Here is a 12,861-nt window from a genome sequence, read left to right on the forward strand (position 1 = left end):
CTGAGCCGAAGGCAGATGCTTAACAACTGAGCCACCCAGGCATCCCCTGATGTCCTTTTCAGTTGCAGTGTTTTGGATGTTGTCCCTGACCACTGTCCTATTGTGGAGTGATGTATGTTGACTCCATTTCTCATCTCAGAGGGCTCCAAAACAAAATTACTGCCCTCATCTGAGGGTGTAAATCCTAACTCATTGTTTGGTCTTCCAATTTTGCCACAATCCTTTTGTGAAACCATGCAGCCTCCCCCTATTAATATAAATGTTTCGAGGGTAAGGAGTGAGGAAGGGACTGTATTTGAATTGTTGTCTATGGTCTATAGTGGAAACAATATTATATGAAAGGATACAGCTGTTTCTTATTTTTTTTAAGATTTTATTTATTTATTTGACAGAGAGAGAGATAGCAAGAGCAGGAACACAAGCAGGGGAGTGGGAGAGGGAGAAGCAGGCTTCCCGCTGAGCAGGGAGCCCAATGCGGGACTCCATCCCAGGACCCTGGGATCATGACCTGAGCCAAAGGCAGACACTTAACGACTGAGCCAGCAAGCCGACCCACAGCTGTTTCTTTTAACTCTGGATCACCATAGGACCTCTTCCAGGAGTTTTGAATAAGCTAAGGAAGATGCTATGTGGGAGACAAGGGAAAGAAGAGAGCAAAGAAGAGAGACAGAGACAGAAACAGACACACAGAAAGAGAAATGGATAGATGCTATTTTGTTTGATTTTTGTTTTAAGATCTTTTTTTTTTAAATGATTGCTACTCCCCACATGGGGCTTGAACTCACAACCCCGAGATCAAGAGTCACAGGCTCTACCAACTGAGCCAGCCAGGTGCCCCAGATAGATGCTATTTTAAATATAAAACAACTGAGAAATTACTGGGATGGTAGAAAAAGAATTTTTTACACAATTTTCAAGTAATGTCATACATCAATAAAGGACATTACAGTTGACTCTTGAACAACAGGGTTTGAGCTGCATAGGTCCATTCATACATGGATTTTTTCCTGCAATAAACATACTGGAAAACTTTTTGGAGATTTGTGCTCATTTGAAAAAACTCACAGACAAACTGCATAGCTTAGACATATCAAAAAAATTAAAAGTTGGGTATGTCATGTATTCATAAAACATATGTAGATATTAGTGTATTTTATCATTTACTACCATAAGATATACACACACCTATTATAAAAGTTAAACTTGGGGTGCCTGGGTGACTCAGTCAGTTGGGTGACTGACTCTTGGTTTCAGCTTGGGTCATGATCTCAGGGTAGAGTCTACTTGAGTTTTGTTTTTTTTTTAAGAGTTATTTATTTAGGGGCGCCTGGGTGGCTCAGTCGTTAAGCGTCTGCCTTCGGCTCAGGTCATGATTTAAGGGTCTTGGGATCAAGCCCCGCATTGGGCCCCTGCTCAGCGGGGAGTCTGCTTCTCCCTCTCCCACTCCTTCTGCTGGTGTTCCCTCTCTCGCTGTCTCTCTGTCAAATGAATAAATTAAAAAAAAATCTTAAAAAAAAGTTACTTATTTTACAGAGAAAGAGAGTGAGAGTGCAAGTGGGAGGAGGGGCAGAGGGAGAGAATCTCGGGGCAGACTCCCCCCCGAGCTTGGAGCACATAGTGGGACTTGATCCCAGGACCCTGAGATCATGACCTGAGCTGAAATCAAGAGTTGGCCGCTTAACCGACTGAGCCACCCGGGCGTCCCATCTGCTTGAGATTTCTCCCCCCTCCCTCTCCCTCTGCTCCTCCCCCCATTTGTAGGCTCTCTCTCTCAAATGAATAAATAAAATCTTTTTAAAAAGTTAAAACGTATCAAAACTCACTCACACAAACACTTACAGACCATATGTGGCACCAGAGAAATGTAAACAAAAGCAAAGATGCGGTATAAATCGTAACTGCATAAAATAAACTGTAGTGCGCACTGTACCTACCCCAACAACTTTGTAGTTGCCTCCTGGTGCTCTTGCAGTGAGTGCAAGCGTTGCTAGTATCTGCGTAAAACAGCATGTGATCAGAGAATAAACTGGTGGTTGCCAGAGGAGGGAGAGGTGTGGGGATGGGTAAAATGGGTAAAGGGGAGTGGGAGATAGAGGCTTCCAGGTATGGAATGAATAAGTCAAGGGGATGAAAGATACAGTATAGGGAATATAGTCAATAGTATTGTAATAGGTTGTGTGGTGTTGGATGGTAGCTATACTTGTGAGCACAGCATAAGTTGTGGAATTGCTATGTTGTACACCTGAAACAGATGTAACATTGTGTGTCAACTCTACTTCAAGTTTCAAAAAGCAACATATGATTGATGCTAATCATCTCTGAGTGAGAAGTCGGTCTCTCCAGTAGATTGGGTATTGCAGTAAAAAGTGATCTCTCATGGTTCTTGTGTATTTTTTGTGTTTAGGGCAATATTGTAAACTTTGAATATCACCAGGGGACCCATGTGAAATGCCACTAGTGATGCTGGAAGTGTTCCCCAGAAGCAAAGTCATGACATTATAAGAAAAAGTTGAATTGCCTGATATGTACCGCAGATTGAGGTCTGCAGCTACAGTTGCCCTCCATTTCAAGATAAATAAATTCACTGCAAGTGCTATTGTTAAAAAAAAAAGAAAGGAAGGAAGGAAGGAAGGAAAAGAAAGCAAGCAAGCAAGCAAGCAAGCAAGCAAGCAAGCAAAGGAATTTGTGAAGCAGTCGCTGCAGCTGTGCCAGCAAGCACAAAAACCTTGCATTTCTTGCAAAGTACCTTTTTATCTCATATTGAAAATGCAGCTTTTATGTGGGTGCAGGATTGTTATAAGAAAGTTCTATCTCTAGGGGCGCCTAGGTGGCTCAGTCGTTGGGTGTCTGCCTTTGGCTCAGGTCATGATCCCAGGGTCCTGGGATGGAGTCCCACATCGGGCTCCCTGCTTAGCGGGGGCCAGCTTCTCCCTCTCCCACTCCCCTTGCTAGTGTTCCTGCTCTCGCTATCTCTCTCTATGTCAAATAAATAAATAAAATCTTTAAAAAAAAGAAAGTTATACCTCTAGACTCTAATATGATTTGAGAAAAAGTGAAATCATTATATGAAAACATGAAGCAAAAGAAAGGTGAAGGATCTTAAGTCGGAAAATTTAATGCCAGCAAAGGATGGTTTGATAATTTTAGGAAGAGGTTTGGCTTTTAAAATGTCAGATAAAAGGAGAAGCAGTGTCTGCCAACCAAGAGGCAGCAGACAAGTTCCTAGATGCCATTAGGAAAACCATTGAGAAGAAAGGATATCTGTCTGAACAGGTTTTTAATGTAGATGAAAGTGCCCTATTCTGGGGGGAAAATCCACGAAGGACATTTATTAGTAAGAAAGAGAAGCAAGCACCAGGATTTAAGGCAGAAAGGGATAGGTTAGCTGTACTGTTTTGTACAAATGCAGTCAGATTTGTGATCAGGACTGCCTTCCTATATAAAGCTGCTAACCCCTGAGACTTGAAGGAAAAAGATAAACACTGGTTGCTAGTCTTTTGATTGTACAATAAGAAGGCATGGACAATGAGAACACTTTTTCTGGATTGGTTTCACTGATGCACTGTCAGGACTGCCTTTTAAAGTTCTTTTGATATTGGACAATGCCCTGGCCACCCAAAACCCCATGAGTTCAATGCCAAAGGCATCCAAGGGGTGTATTTGCTCCAAACACAACATCTCGAATTCAGCCTCTAGATCAGGGAGTCATAACGACCTTTAACACTCATTACACATGGTACCCTACAGAGAGAATTGTCAATGCTATGGAAGAAAACCCCAATGAAGAGAATGTCATGACAGTCTGGAAGGGATTACACCACTACAGATGCCATCCCTGTTACTGAAAAGCAGTGAAAGCCATCAAACCTGAAACAATATATTCCTGGTGGAGGAAACCACGTCCAGATGTTTTATGTAATTTCATAGGATTTACAAGAGAGCCAGTCAAGGAAATCATGAAAAAGATTGTGAATATGGCTGGGGCGCCTGGGTAGCTCAGTAGGTTAAGCATCTGCCTTCGGCTCAGGTCATGATCTCGGGGTCCTGGGATTGAGCCCTGTGTGAGGTTCCCTGCTCTGCAGAGAGTCTACTTCTTCCTCTCCCTCTGCCACTCCCCCTGCTTGTGCTCTCTCTTGCTCTGTCTCTCAAGTAAATAAATAAAATCTTAAAAAAAAAAAGATTGTGTATGGCAAACAATGTGAGGGGTGAGGGGTGAGGGGTGAAGGGCTTAAAGATATGGATCTTGGAGAAATTCAAGACACCACACCAGAAGAATTAACAGAAGATGACCTGATGCAGATGAATACTTCTGAACTGGGTCCAGACAATGAGGAAGACATAGAAGCAGCAGTACCAGAAAACAAACAGACCTTAGAAAATCTGGCAGAAGGGCTCGATTAGTCAAGACTGCTTTTGACTTTTATGACATGGATCCTTCTATGATCCAGGCACTGAAACTGAAGTGAATGATGGAAGAAGGATTGGTACCATACAGAAACATTTTTAGAGAAATGAAAAGGCAAAAAAAGGGTTAGACAGAAATTACTATGTATTTCCACAAAGTTGCACGGAGTGTGCCTGCCTGTCCTGCCTCCTTTTCCCCCCTCCCCCCCTACCTCCTTCACCCCTGCCACCTCTGAGACAGCAGGACCAACCCCCACCTCCTTCTCTCCAGCCTGCTCAACATGAAGGCAATGAGGATGAAGACCTTTATGATGATCCACTCCCACTTAATGAATAACAAATAATCATCATGCTATATAGTTAATAAGCTGACCTGTTGTGTGCCTGTGTGTGTCTTTGTGTGAACATCTATTAACTGTACGACAGGAGAGAATCTTTTCTCTTCCTCTTGTCGTAGACATTTTTGGAATGAAGTCATATGTTTGATTTTTGTGTCATTGTCATTATCATCACCTAAGTATTTGTCGCATAGAACTCTATGTGCAAGACTTGTGTGGAAATGGATGGCCTATCCTTATGGAGGCGTACGACCAGTGATGTTTAAGATACAATTAATAATATGTTAGTTTTCCTCACTGTCTTATAACTTCGCTTTCAAAGAATTACATTATTGTACAGTATGCCTCTCTCTCTCGTAATTGGAGAAACTGTTTATCAGCTTATCATCATAGGTAAGTGGGTTTTTAAAAATGTAACAGTGTGTCCAGTACTGTATTATGAATATGACTGTGATACTGTATGTCATAAAAATTTTATAATGATTCATTCATTACTGTGTAGGCGAGGCTACCACGAGGCAATCATATCGATTACACTAGGCTACCATAAAACAATCATATTGCTGCTTCTTCATTATCAATGCATGAATCATTATACCAGTAAATAAATATGAATGTCTTTTTCACATTATGTTTTCATTTTTGAAGTCAAATGTTAGTAAAACATATAATATCTACAGTGTTTTGTATCATATAATTGGATATGGATGTAGGTACTGACAGATGATTCATCTTGTAAACAGACAACATAAACTTACAGTCGATAAATACAAAAAAATGTATTTTACTGTAAATGTATTTTACTTAAAATACAATAAATGTATTTTCTCTTTTTTATGATTTTCTTAATAACATTTTCTTCCCTCTAGCTTACTTTAGTGTAAAAACACAGTATATAATACATATAACATACAAAATATGTGTTAATCAACAGTTTGTGTTAGGGCCCTTGGGTGGCACAGTCAACCAGTTAAGCATCTGACTCTTGATTTTGGCTCAGGTCCTGATCTCAGGGTGGTGGATCGAGCCCCACATTGGGCTCCATTCTCAGCATGGTTCCCTCTCTAAAATAAATAAATAAATAAATCTTTAAAAAAAAAAACCCAGTTTGTCTTATTGGTAAGCCTTCTGGTCAATAGTCGGCTATTAATTAAATTTTTGGTCAAAAATTATACACAGATTTTCAATGGTACAGGGAGTTGGCATCCCTTACACCAGCATGTTCAAGGGTCGACTGTATTTCCCTCTAGGGATCTGGGGAATTCCTGTAATAAAGGGAGGGTCACCAAATATTCCATGTGTTCCCCTACATTTCCCATTCTCCTTGAAATAATAATAGAGCTATGTGAATGGACCTAGCCAATGATCTTTGAGCAGAAGTGACTTGTGTTACTTCTGAGATAGTTAAGAATTTTGTGTGTCTTGGGGCACCTGGGTGGCTCAGTCTGTTAAACGACATCAGGTTCCCTGTTCAGAGGGGAGCTTGCTTCTCCCCCTGCTTGTGCTCTCCCTCTCTATCTGTCAAATAAATAAATAAGTCTTTTAAAAAAAAGAATTCTGTGTGTCTTATACACCTTCCTCTTCCCCCATCACATGTTCGTGACTCTACAGGGTCAACATGTTAAAGTTTCTGTCAGTTTCTTCCCCCTAAGGACTGTAAATGAAGCAGAGTCCCTACTAAGCCACACTGAACATGTAAAGAAAGCTAAAAATCAATTTGTTGAATTAGGTCATTAAAATTTGGGGGGATTTATCTGTTGTAGCAGCAAGCAGTTAATTACAACAAGCAATATTCTTTTTTTTTTTTACTATTTATTTTTATTTTTATTCATTTTATTTTTTAATTTAAATTTTAGGTAGTTAACGTACAATGGAATATTAGTTTTTGGAGTAGAATTCAGTGATTCATTACTTACATACAACACCTAGTGCTCATCAGAACAAGTGCCCTCCTTAATACCCATCACCCATCTGGCCCATCCCCCACCCACCTCCCTCCATCAACCCTCAGTTTGTTCTCTATCATTAAGAGTCTCTTGTGGCTTCCCTCTCTCCTTTTTTTCTTTCCTCCCTTCCCATATGTTCATCGGTTTTATTTCTTAAGTTCCACATATGAGTGAGATCATATGGTATTTGTCTTTCTCTGACTGATTTATTTTGCTTAGCATAATACACTCTACCTCCATCCACGTCATTGCAAATGGCAAGATTTCATTCTTTTTGATGGGCGAGTAATATTCCATTGTATATAAACCATGTCTTCTTTATCCATTCATCAGCTGCTGGATTTTTGGGCTATTGTTGATAATGCCAAGCAATACTCTGGTGCTATGTTCATATCACTGAGTGCACTCTGTCTTCCATGTTCATTCTTTTTTTTTTAAACATTCTTTAAAAAAAAAAGATTTTATTTATTTGACAGAGGGAGAGACAGCCAGAGAGGGAACACAAGCAAGGGGAGTGGGAGAGGGAGAAGCAGGCTTCCCGCTGAGCAGGGAGCCTGACGTGGGGCTTGATCCCAGGACCCTGGGATCATGACCTGAGCCGAAGGCAGACGCTTAACAACTGAGCCACCGAGGCGCCCCTCCATGTTCATTCTTTTGCCCAAATTCTCTTTTCTTGGGTTCCCAGGAGTAAGTTTTTATATTGCAGATGTGGAGGTGTGTTGTGATGTGCTTTTATATACTTTAAGGCTATGTTACTGGGTCTATACAAATTTAGAATTATTATATCTTCCTAATTTATTGACATTTTATTCATTATATAGCATCTAATGATGTTTTTTTGCCTTAAATTCTAATTTGTATCATATTAGTTTTGCTTCACTGATTGTCTTTTAGTTACTGTTTGTATAGCATGTCTTTTCTTTAACATATCCAAATCTTTATATATAAGAGTTTTTGTTTTTTGTTTGTTTGTTTGTTTAGAGTGGGAGAGAGAGGGAGGTGTGTAGGGGCATAGGGAGAGGGAGAGAGAGAATCTCAAGCAGGCTCCATGCCCCACATTGAGCCCGACACAGGGCTTGATCTCATGATCTGGAGATATGACTTAAGCCAAAATCAAGAGTCCAATGCCCAACTGACTGAGCTACCCAGGAACCCTTATATATATGATTTTTTTAAAAAGCAGTAAAGATTTGCTTTCTAAAAACCAATTTGACATTTTTTGTTTTTTAATAGGGGTATTTACTTCACTTATATTTAATAGCTATTTATACATTTGAGTTTCAAGATAATTATAGTATTTGTTTTCTTTTTTTCCACATGTTCTATGTTCCTTTTCCCTCTCATCTTTTAAGCCTTTCTTTGAGGGGCATCTGGGTGGCTCAGTTGGTTAAGTGTCTGCCTTTGGTTCAGGTCATGATCCTGGGGTCCTGGGATTGAGCCCCACATCCCATCCAGCTCCTGGCTCAGCAGGGAGCCTGCTTCTCCCCCTCCCTCTGCTTTCTGTTACCCCTGCTTGAGCTCTCTCTCTCTCTATCAAATAAATAAATAAATAAATAAAATCTTTAAAAAATAAACCTTTTTTGCATTGGTTTTATTATTCCATTATTTTCCTATAGTAGCTTGTTAGTAATATATCTATTTACTGTTTTTCCATGATTACCATGGTGATTACAGCATGCATTCTTGACTTGTTAAAGTAATATAAATTAATTCTTTTACCATTTCCTGGACAATGCAAGGATCTTAAAATACTTTAACTCTATTCACCTGCTCCCACAGTGTGTACTATTTCTGTGGTGTGATTTAATTTTACATATGCTTAAAACTCCGCAAGATGTTATTGCTTTATACAGTCATTGTTCATTTACTTTTACCTATATATTTATCCTTTCTGTTGCTCTTTATTTCTTCCTACATGTTCATGCTTCCTTTTGGTTTATTTTCATTCTGCTTGAAAAAGTCCCCTTAGTATTTTTTTTAGTGTGGTTCTATGGATGAAAAATTTTCTCAGGTTTTGATTGTTTGGAAACATATTTTTCTTTCATTTTTGAAGGATATTTTCACTGGGTATAGAATTTTAGATTAACCGTATTTTCTTTTAGCACTTTAGACTATTCCATCATTTTCTTGATTTTATCATTTATGTTGGGGAGTCAGTTGTTAGTCTTAATGTTCTTCCTTTGAAAGTAACGTGTATTTTTTCTCACTCTAACTGCTTTTAGGTTTTATTATTATTATTTTTTTGTCTTTAGTTTTCAGCAGTTTTATTATGAGGTGTTTAGGTGTTGTTTTCTTTGCATTAATCCTGCTTGGGATTGATGACACTTCTTGAGAATATGTCTTGATGTCTTTCATCAGTTTTAGAAATTTTTCAATTACCCTCTCTTCAGCTATTGCTTCTCTCCCATTCTCTCTTTCTAATTCCATATATTTAGGCTTATTCACCATGTCCCATATGTCTCCTAGTCTCTATCTATAATTTTCTATTCTTTTCTCTCTCTACACACTTCAGTATGGATATTTTATACTGACTGATCTTCCAGCTTATTAATCCTAGAATTAGTTGTGTCTAATCTTATATTAGATACATTTATTGTGTTACATTCAGTTATTGTATTTTTTAGTTCTAGGATCTCAACTGCATTCCTTTTTAGAATATCCAAATTTGGTGATTAGCTAATACTCTACCACAATCCCAATACTAAATGTTGCTGTTGTATGCAGATCAACCTCATTCAGTTACACTAATAACATAGTGTAAATAAAACTAATAAAATATCATTTTTGTTTAAGCCAGTTTTGGTTAGGTTTCCAGTTACATACAACAGAAAAATCTTAACAAAGTGTTGAGATCTCTCTCTTCATGTCAAGATGGCTCTAGCAGCTTCACGTGTCAGATGCAGACATGACATACAGAAAAGAAGTGGGATGTTGGGGCACCTGGGTGGCTCAGTCGTTAAGCATCTGCTTTCAGCTCAGGTCATGATCCCAGGGTCCTGGGATCGAGCCTGTATCAGTCTCCCTGCTCAGCGGGGAGCCTGCTTCTCCCTCTCCCACTCCCCCTGCTTGTGTTCCCTCTCTCGCTGTGTCTCTGTCAAATAAATAAAATCTTAAAAAAAAAAAAAAAAGAAAAGAAAAGAAGTAGGATGTTGTCTGTCATGCAATTCTTTTTATTAGGAGAGAAAACCTTTTCTAGAATTCCTAATTCAGAAGGCCAGGGTTGTATCACACACCCATACCTACGCTAACCCTGACACATGGAATGGGATGACAATGATTAGCCAACAACAATCTTTATTCATCCCTGAACTTGGGGAGAGGGTCATCTTCTCTGAGCAAAGGACTACTGTAGATGAACATCCAAACAAAATTCGGGCTTTCTCAGCAATGAAAAATATGAAAGGAAAAAGGTATTGGAAATCAACACTGTTGATTTACCTCACTAACAGATATATTCATTTTCTGTAAAAGTGTGTGTGTGTGTGTTCATAGAAAATATCAGGAAGGGTACATATCAATCTGTTAACAGGTTTAAAATTTGAAATGGGACTCTATGGGGGTGGTATATCTTTACTTTTGGATATCTTTACAGATTCTTTACTTTTTATTTATAAAATTTTTATGAGTTTATATTACTCTGGTCATTTAAATTTAAAGGGCTGCTTTGATCTTAAAATGAGCTCCTCAGAAATGAAATTAGGATTTTATTTTTTAAAAGATTTTATTATTTATTGACAGAGCGATACAGAGAGAGCACAAGTAGGCAGAGCAGCAGACAGAGGGAGAGGGAGAAGCAGGTTCCCCGCTGAGCAGGGAGCCCGACCAGACTCCGGGATCATGACCTGAGCCGAAGGCAGACGCCCAACTGACTGAGCCACCCAGGCGCCCCTAAAATTAGGATTTTAAAAAAAGTCAGAGAAGCATATGTTGACAGAACCCATTTCAAGCCCTGGCCCTTAGTACCATCACTAAGGTGCCACTGGCAGGTTTATCCCTACTGGGAATTTGGAGGCATAAGGCTACCAGAGCCTGATGCCATCAAATATTTAAACCATCCAACTGCCTCCCCTTACACTCTCAAAGCAGCCTTCACATCATAAATTGGCTTCCTGTGCACATTTTCCTACAAGGGAAGAATTTGCTGGACATGGCAATGTGAGAATTCTGGCTCCCTTGGCAGTTCCATTTCTCATTGTATATTAATTCATTGGTTCTTTGGCTCAGATAGCAGGATCGGAGTTGAGTTAGTTATGATCTACTTTCCAACCCTCCAACACATAGGTTCTTTCTTAATGCTGTTAAAGTCAAGTTTATGATCCTGGACCATGATTAATTCACCAAGGTTAAGTGTCACCTCTGAGGCCACTTGGCAGCTGGCCAGCCAGCCTGCCCTCATGACACTCCTGTCTCTTCAAGCACATTTCTTTCAGGCTCTTGTGCTTTCTAGCCACATTCATCTCAATAGACTGTCTCCTTCTTTATCCTTCATTATGCCTTTTCCTCTATGACTGTCTCCCTAATTCTACCTCTCTCTCCTCCTATCTCACCACCTAGCCTTCCTTTATCCTTTCCTTTTTTCTTTCTGTTTTTCACCTTAATTAACCATGAGGTTGAATAATAAAATATACCAGAACTATGTGCCAAGTGCCATGTGCTGGGCCATACAAGTAAATTATATTCTGACTTCACAGTAACTCTGAAATGTTTTCATTCTTATTTCACAGAGGAGAAAGTAGAGTATCATAAAGTCTAAGTGGTTGTGTTTGATAAAGAAAGGTTTTTGCTGCTTAATTTTCAAAGTCAATCAATTAAATGTTTTATATTTCCTTTATCTTAGAAAAATACAATTCAAACATTTGTATATAACCTCCATCTTATTTTTGCCTGTGAGATTATTGTCCTAGAAAATAATTCACCTTGGGTGTGTTTGTTTTTTTCTTGAGTAGGAGATAGAATGGAAGAGAAAAGAGACAAATTGGAAATGTCCCTTTGAGAAGTAGGGCTCACCAGTGCTCTTTTCTCCCTCCTTGTCCTCTTTGCTGAGGACAGGGCTTGACCCTGATATCTCTGAAGCAATCTTAGTCTTCTCCATGGAGGAGATGGCCTTCTCTGTCCAGCCAGGATGAGTGTACTTTCTGGATTTGTGCAAAAGGAAGAGATAAAATGTTCAGCCCCTAAATTTGTAACTTTCAGTAACTTGGAGATGGAGGTTGCAGTAAAGTTTGATCTGCTCCTTAGAAGATCACTTCTAATTATTTGGATGTTGAATTAAGCTGCTCAACTCCAGCAGGTGTTCTCCCCATCATTCTGCAGATAGTGAGGTAGAAGAAGAGAGAAGGATCTTTTCTATACTACCTCATATGGGGTTTGGGAGGAGCAGAAGAGAAAACAGGAGTTTCCAGATGGGTTCCAGGCCCCTCCACTCCTACTCCATGGAGTAAAGCTGCTTGTCTTCTGGATGCTCAAATCGCTGGATCTGGGTTATAGGCTGGAGGAATACGCAGCAAGCCCTGGACTGAGGACTGGAGCAAGGCAGCGGAGAGGTCCCAGGTCTGGTTGAAAATGGAGGGCCCAGACTTTAGTGGGTTCAGCACCAATGACAGAAAATTTAAACAGCTGAAGCTGGCCCTCGGGCTCAAAGTCTCACAGTTCAGCCCCACGCCAGAACCCCACCCTTACCCGACTCCCGCACTTGCTATTCCAGGAAAGGATCTAACCCAGCCCTTGGGTGACTGGACCCCAGCACTTAAAGTTCACTGTAAGCCATGGCTTAGTTTCCTTCTAAGGCCCTTTTGAATATCTTCACTTATGTGTCTATTCCGCAGTCACCTAGTCACCTAATAGAGTGGAGTCCGCCTTGGAGTAACTCTTTTTTTTTTTTTTTAAAGATTTATTTATTTATTTGAGAGAGCGAGAATGAGAGAGAGAGAGCACATGAGAGGGGGAAAGGTTAGAGGGAGAAGCGATGCGGGACTCGATCCCGGGACTCCAGGATCATGACCTGAGCTGAAGGCAGTCGCTTAACCGAGCCAGCCAGGCGCCCTGGAGTAACTCTTAAGGTCTTGCTGATTTGCATACATCCTCATACACTGAGGCTTCTCCGTTCTGGTTTTATTATAAATGAATTGTTCAGAGGAAGAAAGAAAAGAATTGTTTCAATTCTTTTCCTCATC

The sequence above is a fragment of the Eumetopias jubatus genome, unplaced genomic scaffold (genome assembly GCF_037043125.1).
Source record: "Eumetopias jubatus isolate StellerSeaLion01/CBP00866 unplaced genomic scaffold, mEumJub1_p1.0 scaffold_4, whole genome shotgun sequence".
Lineage (NCBI taxonomy): Eukaryota > Metazoa > Chordata > Mammalia > Carnivora > Otariidae > Eumetopias > Eumetopias jubatus.